Raw genomic sequence first — 11,987 nt, forward strand, 5'->3', positions numbered from 1 at the left:
TTTTGTTATGAGTGCATGCAATTTATGTACTGGTAGTTATAGTGACCTAAATTTTTAGTTAGTTTTTTGATTTGTCTTTTTTGTATTTTTTCTATTTTTAAGGAACTATTTGGAATGATGACATTATCTTTCCTTACAAAATTGTTATCAAATCATTCATATTCTGAACCTTTCTATCAGAAGCATAGAACTGGCATTCTAGGTTTCATAATGCAACTAAACCTATTGTAGACACGTCAGAGGCTTCAAGACGACAACATATTACATACACTAAAAAACATTCCCCTGGCTTGATGCGCACTAACCACTACTACACTTTGAACATAAATATAGATTAATTGAAGAGAACAATAAATGCACAAACTAGAAGGGGAAGGAGTCCAATGGTTCCTTTGATGAGCATCATGGCAAAGACCATAAGTAGAGTAGAAAATGCAGAAAAAAAACGGACACACTACCACTAAGGTTGCCCAAATAAAACACCAGATAGTTTAATGAATAGAGAAAAATATAAATTTACATAGAGCCAGAAGCAAGAAATTTTCTCCACCACCACTTCCAATCTTCCACACACTGGTGCAAGTAAGTCAGAACTAGATAAACCTCAACATATATAACTACAAGGAGAATCAACACAATAAAGAGATGCAAAAACATAGTAAAAATGTCCCAAACATATCCTTGATATGATGAAGAAGAGCTCAATGAAAAGAGTGTCGAAAGGAAGTGTTCTTGCACCAAGAACAAGCAACCAAGAAGGATACTTCTGGGGTGGAATCTCTCTCAGAAATTGATTGGTAAGCACATGAAATTTAGTATGTGGTGCCTCAACTCCAAAAAACCCACCCAAAAGAATCAGAGGTACTGAAACACAAAACCAAAGGGCCAAAAGAATGATAAATAAAGAGATTGGTATAGCCTAGTGCTTTGACATCCCAATGGAAGGAAGCTAAGAATTGTGATAATTAAGAAATAAATTCCTAGGAAAAGGAACACAACGTGCCATGAGATCGGTTTCTAGACCATGTGATCCCCTCTTTCAACAATTCTCCACATTCGTATAGCAACATAACCTGCTGAAAGTCCAAGAACAAGGAAAAAAAAGTGTTCCAGTGATGAGAATCCATCAAGATGTTGGAGAAATTAAAGAAAAGGTAGTAGACAAAATAGTCACTACTACCATACCCATTATTGGCACTACATCAACCACCATAATGTAGAAAATATCTGAGTGAGCAGGGGACTTGAAAACATCACCCACAATAAGTTTCCATCCTGATAGTTCTTCATTCATTTGATCTTCCTTGTTGAGTTCCTCATAAGAGGTTAGATCACACCTTACTATTCGAAGGAAAATCACAAGCGGAAAGAAATTACCATCATAAACTTGATAATTGAAGACGAATTCACTTGGGATCCTTCCATATTCAAGTATGAATCCATTCTTGATTTCCATATGACATGACTCTTCAGAAGGAAACTTCATAAGAGAAAGAAATTAGACATCCTTCCTTTACAACTTGATAAGGTCCTTGCCTAGATGGGTAGTATTCAATGACAATAGGATACTTTCCATACATTTTAAGATTTGAAGATGCCTCTATATTATGCTGGTAACTAAGAAGAACAACCTAAAACCCCACAATCATGAATCCAGGGGCCATGCTATGGTCTTTGCTATCAACCGGCATTGTATCAATATCATCTATTGTCCCAACAGTCTTAGAAAAACTGTCACCACCATACATATGTACTAGAACAATGAATTTCAGGTGGTTAAAAACATAATGACTTTTATTTACATAGAAGCCTACTTGAAACCTAGTCCAGTGAAGGTTGAAATTGTCCTACTTTGTGTAATGAATGGCAGGAAGGTTGTCGAGCATCAGGTTCACCTAGTAGATATTATTGATCATATGCTTCAATACCTTCAGCTGCTTTGCCCCTTGGCAAGTAGTATTGTACAGGTAAATTTCAAATTCATGTCCCAAGGAAAGTAATATTATGTAGGTAAATTTCTGATTCATTAATATTCATCCTAGCGTTATATGGTGAGATCTCAATACTATCCCCCGTGAGGAGCTTCCCAAAAGTTTCTTCCATTTCCTTCACACCATATAAAGGTTTGTAGAAGGAAATGATGTAATAGTTGCGAGCAAGGTCTGTCTCGATTGGGGTAAGGGAATTGACCTCCACCCATAAATATGAGACCTGGGGAAGAGATCTTGATCATGGCCCCCATGAGGAAATCCCATGTATTTTCTTCCATGTCCTTCATACCATATAGGGGTTTGTAGAAGGGAAGGTTGTAATAGATTTAGGGAAGATCTGTCTCAGCTGAGGTAATGGAATTGACCTTCACCCGTAAATATGAGCCCCGAGGATATGAGTGGGCATAACTGGCATGAACATAGAATGAATTTTCATTATGTGTGTTTCCCAACATAATCAAAACCCACATACCAAACCCTGGCCACACTCCCATGCCTGTATCCATCTCTCCTAATTCTAAAATCTCTCGATTTATAATGGGTTTATTGTTTTAGCACATCAAGAACACAACAACCCAAATATACACATTTGAGCCTCATTCTTTATTGACCTTTACTAGACCTACTCATCTGGGAATCTTCTTGACTTGGTGAGATAATGAGATCATCCATGTGTTCAGGAAAAGTGATTTCCTGTCATTTAATTTGTCAACCCGGGGGTTTCATAAACTTGTGAAGCTTGTGTGCACTGTATGTGCTAGAAATTGAGTTTCAGTTTAGATCAATCTAACTAAATAACGAAAACCAATTCATCTAATCTATGAAATCAAATAATGAAAATGAAATTCAACTAAACTGTGAAATCAAAAACAACTAATGAATGCTTAGTTACTCCATAATTCAATTATGAAGTGTTATCTTCTTGAGATGATGTGTAAGCAACTATTTATACTTTAACTTCTAATGTCCTAAAAAAGCAAGTAAAGTGTGCAGAAAATAACTCAGTAATTACATGTATCAAATATTCAACCATTCAATTTTGAAATATGATTAAATCAATTTTTTAGAATGATCTTTAGGAATATCAGTTAATGCAATTAAATGAGGATCTTAAAAGAAAATATGAAAGCACAAAAATGTAAAGCTCAATGATTGCATAGGTTGAACATTCAATCACCCAATTTGGAGTCACCTTCTTGGCTTGATCCTTTATTCAATTATACAAGGAATTGATGGTTTAATCTAAAAAGGTAAATAAAAAAACATGAAAGGAAACTAAATAACTATGAGCCATTGCCTCAAACTTAATCCAATTAGGAAATACATAAATCTTCCCTATTGAAATATTTTTAGAAAAGCAAAGATTACACAGTCATTCTAAAACTAATACTAAGAAAGCAAATAAAATTTAATCTATAAAAGAAATTAAATCTCACAATCATTATATGGCCATTCCAATGGCGTACGAGGATGGAAAGTGAAGAAGCTCCATATGCAAGCAAAACTAAATCTTCAAATCTCCAAGTATAAGCTCCAAATTCTAAAAACATGAGCATTTCTCCAACTTTACACATGTCTTTCAAAGGGGAAGGCTCTCCTATTTATACAAAAAGATAAGAAGCTATCCTATTTAATGAGGATCCACTAAAATCTCATATAGTTACAACCAAATAGCTCATAATGAGACACATATCCCCTAATTGTCTCATAGATTTCTAATCCAAATAAGAAAGGATGAGACAACTCATAGAGTTACAATCCAAATAGGACACATATCCTTCTTTGATATTTATGCAAATCTGCTTTGAAGGGAATTCGAATTTGAGCATTGGAGGCCACATAAGGGTGTCTTGGAAGCTTCCAAATGACCTACACATGTCATGAAACTCAAGCCACATATATAGATACATGAAACCATGTTAATTTCCTAGTTTTTAATCATAAATTCACTTTAAACACATAAAATAAATAACTTTGGTAAATAAGAATCCTAACCCAAATATTTATGAAAATGGTCGCTAATGAAAGGTGATATGGTTATGGAGTTGTGACGTGTGAGTGAAATGGTGGCAATAAAGGTGAAAGTGGATGTAATTTTGAAGACATTTTGGAGGCCCAACATAACCCCCAACTAGAGTAATTGCATGTCCTCATGCAAATATTGCATTAATTCCTTTGATTTGCTCGTAAAGTCTTTACTTTTGAATGAGCTTGGCTTATATGATATGTCCTTAAACTTTGCATTTGACAATTTTATTTATTTTTGCAAAGTATTCCTTGCCATACATTGAATTGCAACATGTTTGGTTGGTTCTTGTGTTTCAACCAAATTCTAATTGGTATTAGTTCTTGTGTTCCAATACATTGTTTCTTTTTGTTGCAACGAGATTCATTGAACATATTTAAGAATGCATCTTTAAAATTAGCCATATAGTGTGCTCTTAATTTAGGCATTATTTTCAAATCATATAACTTTTTGAACCATAATGCAATCATAATTGATTATGACAAGTATGTTAGGATGAAATGAAAATGTGTGATGGTGTATGATATATGAATATGAAATGATGTCCCTTTCCCCCAACTAAAGATACGACAATGTGAAAGACGAAGTGGGGAATTTCCCAAAGTTACAATTTTAGTATTTTAAGGAATTGCATGACTAAAAATTAGAAACCCACATACCTTCACTTACCTTCAATGTGCATGACTTATGGAAATTGAAGAGTGTACCTACTTCTAGATCATGGAATGAAATGTAGAATTCATATGCTTCTTGGTTGCATAAATGGTGGATGAGGTTCTGAAGTGGATTCTTTATTTCTGCTGCTAAATCTATTGTATCTGATACAAAATGTTGAAATGATATAGTCTTCTACTGCTATCAAACCGATGGTACAACTCTAGTCATGCGAATAAATGTGTCAGTGTCGAGTAGGAAGAGAGGTCATTGGATTATCGACCATTGATGAATGTCATTAACCAATGCAAGGCAAACTTGTGATTAATGTCAACAATTGCCAAGGTACCTAAGTACATCTTGCAAAGGGCAAATAAATGAGCTTATGTTGAGCCACTTGCAAGATCCAATGATCAAGAGACATTGATATATTCCCGTGATTGTTGGCGAGAGAGCCTGTCATTAAGGCATACAAGCCTCAAGGTACTAATGAGGACTCTAGCCCTGAACCTAGATAATGTATTGATTTCGATAGGTCAAGGCTTGTTAGAAGGAAAGCCTTACAGAATCCTCCATCATCTAACGCGATCATAAAACAATTATTTTGAAGGACTAGGAATGGAAAATTTTTCAATGGATCAAGGTTTATTTAACGAAAAGGAAAATGACAAGTGAATGGGAAGTAAAAGGACAAATTAGCATGTAAGCGAGCTGAATGTCTTTATCAAAATGGGTTATGAGTTAGTGAAAGTAAGGCAGGTAAATATATTTTCTATGAATAAAAAAATGAGCAGTGAAGGAAAATGAGTGAGAATTTTATTAACTGACTAAATGAAATGCAATGCAACTACAAAGGAAATGAGATGAAGGTTTTATTGACTGAAGGAGTATGGATGCAATGGAAACAATGTCACTTGAAAGGCTTGCAACTACTAGATCTGATATGCATTAACATGTGCTCATGCATTGATGATTCATCTTTGTTGCTACTCTGATCATTTTCTTGTGAAATAAATGTGGTCTTTGAGAGACACTATTTTCTTATATTCATCTGTTCTTCCTCCTAGAACCTGCAAAAAATGGTACTTCTTCTCCAATGGATTGTAAGGTTATAAAAATAAAAAGGTGATCAATTTATTTGTTAATGACATTTACATAAAAAAATAAGAATCGGTACTATTAAACAAGTTCATGAAAGAAACCAAAAGAGTTTATACCTGTGTCGAAAGTAGCGCCTCAAGTTACCTATTGTTTCTTTTCAGCAATTTATTCATTCTTTACTGTTTCAAAATCTGATAGTAGCTTCCTCATTTTGTGGATCTCATCGAGATATTTCCAACAATGCTTGAATCATTGAATTCTGATGTCGTATGAGAAAGTTAGACTGTATTGAAATTTTTATGAAACAGTGAAAATTGTCATGTAAAATGTGGCATGGGAACATGATGCTTCAGTGAAAGATGATGTAAGCAGATGAAATGTCATGTTGATCATCAAATTTTGGTTAGAATGCATTTTTTGACAAATAAACCATTGATTTAAATGCATAGATGCATAATGTGTTTCTGTAGCTACAATATTGTCGATCTTCTTTGGCTGTGCCATGGCATGAGATTTTTCATTTTGTGATGTCGTTGGCTTTTGTATTTGCAAGGCTCATCATCATATAAAAATACTTTATGAAATAAAAAAAAAATGCATGTCCACAAGATTTGATCTTTCCATCTACAGGATTCTTGTTAAGCCATTGTGGGTATCCACAATCCTGTAAATGAAGCACTCTATCAGTTTTTTTTTTTTTTTTTTTTTTTTTTTTTCCGACCCTGTATCAGAAAACAAACTTTCGATTTGCTACAAATATTAACATTTTTTTTCCAAAACAATTTTCCTCATGGCAAAAATATTTACAATTAAAACTATATATAAAAGATGATGTTATAAAACAACATGAAAAAGAAAAAAAAATATTTACAAAACCATTTGTAATAATGACACCACCATGAAAAAAATCAAATTATAAAAATCAAACAGCGTGTGAGGTTTTTCTTTGAGGTTTTCTTGTAGCAACGTTGATAGAGGAAGGAATGGTCAGCGTTGATGCAATTGCCACGTAATTGAGTAGGTGAGAGTGGCACATCTACCTCCTCTGGCGGTCTATGAAATTGATATCAGCTCCAGTGGTGACTTCTGCACTAAAGAGAAAGGAGAAAATTAGTGATAAATGCGTGCACGTTTTTAACACACGTGGATTCGGTGAGTTCTACTAACTGCACAGTGGGTATGAATTAAATTGGATTCTTAGATCACGTGCTATGTGGATCGAATGATACATCAGATTTTGTTTTAATTTGAATTCTTCCCTCTTCAATGTGCCATGTTCAAATGGTTCATATTGTATTAATTAGAAATCGTTTTTCCTCATGAAGTCAGCAAAACAAGGTCCCGAAGAATCTTATATTTCTCTCAAACGGTTATGAAATTGAGAAAACCTTTTATGGGTTATTTAATTTGACCTATTCTGAAAAGAACCATGTCTCAGGTTTTCAAAATTGTCCTCAGTTTGCTTAGAAAATGCATTTTAAAATCATGTCTCAAAACAATTACATTTTCTGTGATGCTTGGCAACTAAAATCATCTGTTTTGGTTGGATTTGCAGGTTTTTGTGTGAGGTTGAGTAGTCAACTTATCAGAACCTTTTTATTAATTATGTTGGTGGTGAATGGATAAGAAGGCTTTTCCCAGCATTCTTTCTCCTGGGTGAAACTGTTCACTGTGTATATATAAAAAACATATTTTTCCACATAGATAGCAAAATAGGGCTCTGAAGAACTGCAAAATTCTTTGAATTGGTTTCAAAATTGTTATGAAACCAGATCAAGAGAAGATAGAAAAGATAGATCAACGCCTTAGAATTCAGCCTCTTCGAGGGGGCCACCTCCTTTACATTCCATAATTGAAAAATTCTTCGATGATTCAAATGACAAAACCTCCTTTCTATATATAGGAGTCTAAGGAGTCACAATATAACCCAACCGACCTAACAATAATAATATAAAGCTACAAAAATAACAATAAAGGGATTCTATGGGGCACAGTAATAACAATATGGGGGCAATAAGGGCACAACAATATTAATAAGGGGTATAACTACAATAGTAATGGGGTAATCACTAATATTATAGGGACCCAACATGCCCCTCTCCTTCAAAAAAGTGTTGTCCTCAAAGCTTGAGTATTTCTGGATACTTCTGTATAAAATTCTCATCCTCCCATGTGGAATCTTCAGCGGATAAGTTCTTCCACTTGATAAGATACTCCAAAATTGTTCAATTTCGTAGCTATCGATTTCTTGTTTCTGTGACTACTTCCGGTTCCAATATAATTTTTCCTTCCTCGTCAAGTTCTGGCAATATTGTTTGAACTGGGAGCTTTTTGCCTATAACCTTCTTTAAACATGAAACATGGAAAACTGGGTGCAATCGAGAAGCTGCAGGAAGCTCCAATTTGTATGCCATAGTACCAATCTTTTGCAACACCTTGTATGGACCATAATACTTTGGTGATAATTTATTATCCTTCTTAGCTTGCTTGAGGGACATTTTCTTATATGGTTGTAGCCGTAGGAATACCCAATCACCTACATCAAAACTTCTTTCACTGCGATGTTGATCTGCCTATTGTTCCATTCTATTCTGTGCCAACACGAGGTTATCCTTTAAGAGTTGGAGGACTTGTTGTTGATGTTTGATGTGATGTTCCATTGCCTAAACCTTAGAATTTTCTCTTAAATATGATGTGATGGATGGTGGTTGATACCCATAAAGTGCCATAAATAGGGTCATTTTTGTTGTTGTATGGAAGGAAGTGTTATAACACCATTCAGCTAGATGCAACCATTTGACCCATTATGTCTGTTTATCATATACAAGGCAATGAAGATATCCTTCCAAACATTTCTTTACTATCTCAGTTTTCCCATCAGATTGAGGATGATAAGATGAGCTATGAGCTAACTGAGTACCAAGACAAGAAAATAATTCTGTCCAAAAATTTCCAGTGAAAATGTGATCTCTGTCACTTACAATAATCTTTGGGTTTCCATGTAGCTTTTGAATTTTTTCCATAAATGCAGTAGAAACTGTACTGGCTTTAAATGGATGTGATAATGCAAAAAAGTGTGCATACTTGGTAAGTCTGTCAACTACCACCATGATGACACTCTTTCCCTCAGACTTGGGTAAACCTGTGATAAAATCCATTGAAACCTCCTCCCAACGTTGGCTTGGAATGGATAAAGGTTGTAATAAACCCGGTGTCTTAATTGTTTCAACTTTATTTTTTTGGCAAACCAACATTCCATCACAAACTTTTGAATATCTGATTTAAGGCCATCCCAAAAAAATTCCTTCTTAACCCTGTGGTAAGTTTTTAAAAATCCTGAGTGCCCTCCTAAGGGAGAAGTGTGCAATTCCATAAGGATCTTTTGTTTTAGCTGGGAATTCTTACAGAGGTATAAGCGATCTTTGTACCATAATGAATCATTTTTCCAGCTAAATGTATCAGACGTACTCGAATCTTGTTGTAACTTTCGAATAAGTGCCCACACTTCTTTTTCATTCTTCCATTCCTCCCTTTCTTCGTTTATCCAATCTGGTTGGATAATAGAAATGGTGCACAACAATGCTTCCACATCCTCATCCTTTCATGAGAGTGCATCTGCCACCACATTTTGCTTCCCTTTTTTGTAGATGATTTCAAAGTCATAACCCAACATCTTTGTGACACACTTTTGTTGCTCTTCAAAGGATAATCTTTGTTCTAAAAAGTATTTAAGGCTATCATGATCCGTTTTTACCTTGAAGTGTCTTCCCATTAGGTAGGGTCGCCATTTCTTAAGTGCATGGAGTATTTCCAACATTTCCTTCTCATAAATAGCTTTGCTTAAAAACTTTCCCTTGATTGGACAACTTTCAAAAGTAATGGGTCTTTCATCTTGCATTAGAACAACACCAATTCCATTTCCTGAAGCATCACATTCCACAATAAAGGTTTTTGTGAAGTCCAGTGTAGCTAAGACCGGTGCTTGGCACATTGTCTCTTTAAGATGTTCAAAGGCCTTTGTTGCTTCCGGAGTCCATGAAAATGAATCTTTCTTCAATAATGTTGTTAGAGGTGCTGTTATTCTCCCATAATTCTTAACAAACTTGTGATAATACCCTGTCAACCCGAGAAATCCTCGTAGATGCTTTATGGATGTGGGGATTTTCCATTCCTTAATGGCTTTAATTTTTCTAGGGTCTACCTTAACTCCTTCATGAGATACAATATGACCCAGATATTCCACCTCCTGTACTCCAAAGAAACATTTGGATCTTTTTGCATATAATTGTTTCTCCTCCAATAGTTGTAGCACCCTGTCAACATGTTCAACATGATCCTTCCAAGACTTATTGTAGATTAGTATATCATCAAAAAATACTAACACAAATTTTCTAAGGAATGGTTTGAAAATTGAATTCATCAAACCTTGAAATGTTGAAGGTGCATTGGTAAGGCCAAAAGGCATGACCAAAAATTCATAATGACCCTCATGAGTTCTAAATGTTGTTTTCGGAATGTCTTCAGTCTTCATTCTGATTTGATGATATCCTGAACGAAGGTCCAACTTGGTGAAGTAAATTGATCCATGCAATTCATCCAGTAATTCATCAATGACAAGAATGGGGAACTTATCTTTAATAGTGAGCTTGTTGAGCTCCCTATAATCCAGACACATGCACCATGATCCATCCTTCTTGTGCACCAATACTACTGGAGCAGAGAAAGAACTTTGACTCGGTTGAATTATACAAGCCTCTAACATTTCTGTAACCATACGTTCATTTTCACTCTTTTGGACATAGGGATATCTGTACGGCCTGATGTTTGGAGGAACACTTCCTGGAATTAGATGAATAGCATGATCATGATCATGCATAGGTGGGAGACCTTTTGGAGTCTCAAATACCTTGGAATGATTGTCCGAGACTTTTTGGAGATATGGAGAAATAGATGATTTTGATGTGGAAACATCTAGCGAACATAATTTTGCAATTACACCTTGTTGTTCCTTTTTTAGAAGCTTTTTCATACCATTAGAGCTGATTATATTTCCTGGTTTCCCTGCAATACCCCTTAATTCAGATTCCTTTCCTTCCATAGAAAATTTGATGAAAAGTTCTTGAGAATTAAAATCTATTGTACCCAAGGATTGTAGCCATTGGACTCCTAATACAACATCAGCACCTCCCATTGGAATGGAAAGCATTGGGCTAGTCAATACATATTCTCCCATGGATAGCTTGATATTATGGCACTTTCCAGAGCAATTTATTTTTCCTCCATTTGCAATCATCACTTGACACTCTGGTGCTGGATATAGGAAGAAATTCAATTCTTTTGCTACCTTACAATGAATAAAATTGTGCGTGATTCGTGAATCAATCAACACTATTACCTTTTTCTTCTTGATTTGTCCTTCTATCTTTATGGTTTGAGGAGTGGTAATTCCCACCAATGCATTACAAGATATGGTCGGATTTATTTGTTCTTCATCTAGGCTTTGTTCCTAGAGTATATCCTCTTCTTTTGACCTTTCTTGCTCCTTTTCTTCTTCCTCTTCACAATCTATGTAGAATAATTTCTTCTCAGCACACCTATGACCTTTAGTGTATTTGCTATCACAACTGTAACAAAGCCCTTTTCCTCTATTTTCTTCCAATTGTTGTGGTGTCAACCTTATAGGTTGTGGAAGACTAGGGGCAACAACACTTCCGTCTTTATAGTTGTGAGTGGTATGCTTCCTGGTTGCCATAATTTTGCTTTCCATTTTTCTTGCTAACCTAAATGCCTTCTCTAATGAATCAGGTTCCCAAAGGAAAACATCATGTTGGATATTATCCTTTAAAGACCCTATGAACACATCAATCCTATGCTCCTCTAGAATATCTTTTACCCTTATGTTCAATTTTTGGAACTCCTCAACATGCTCCATTATTGAACCCTTTTGTTTGAGACTTATCAATTGGCTAAAAAAAGTGTTGCTTTTTGTATCCTCATAATGTGCTATCAATTCTTCCGTAAAAATTGCCCAAGTGATAAATTGTTTATGAGAGAAAAGCCATTGATACCATACAAACTAATTTGGTTCCAAATATAAAGTTGTCATACATACCTTTTGTGTGTTTTGCACATTATTGAGATCGAAGAATTGCTCCATCTGTAATATCCATGTGGCGGGATCCTTGCCATCAAACTTCCTCATATCAATTTTTGGA

At 35.1% G+C, this 11,987-nt stretch overlaps 1 pseudogene; it reads right to left on the reverse strand.

The window, feature by feature from the left end:
• Positions 1-300: 300 nt before the first annotated feature.
• Positions 301-1,580, reverse strand: LOC149230503 (transmembrane 9 superfamily member 11 pseudogene; annotated as a pseudogene).
• Between the last annotated feature and the right edge of the window lie 10,407 nt (positions 1,581-11,987).

Source organism: Pinus tabuliformis, chromosome J (genome assembly GCF_031772625.1).
Source record: "Pinus tabuliformis cultivar Carrire ecotype Pingquan chromosome J, CPIR1, whole genome shotgun sequence".
Taxonomy (NCBI): domain Eukaryota; kingdom Viridiplantae; phylum Streptophyta; class Pinopsida; order Pinales; family Pinaceae; genus Pinus; species Pinus tabuliformis.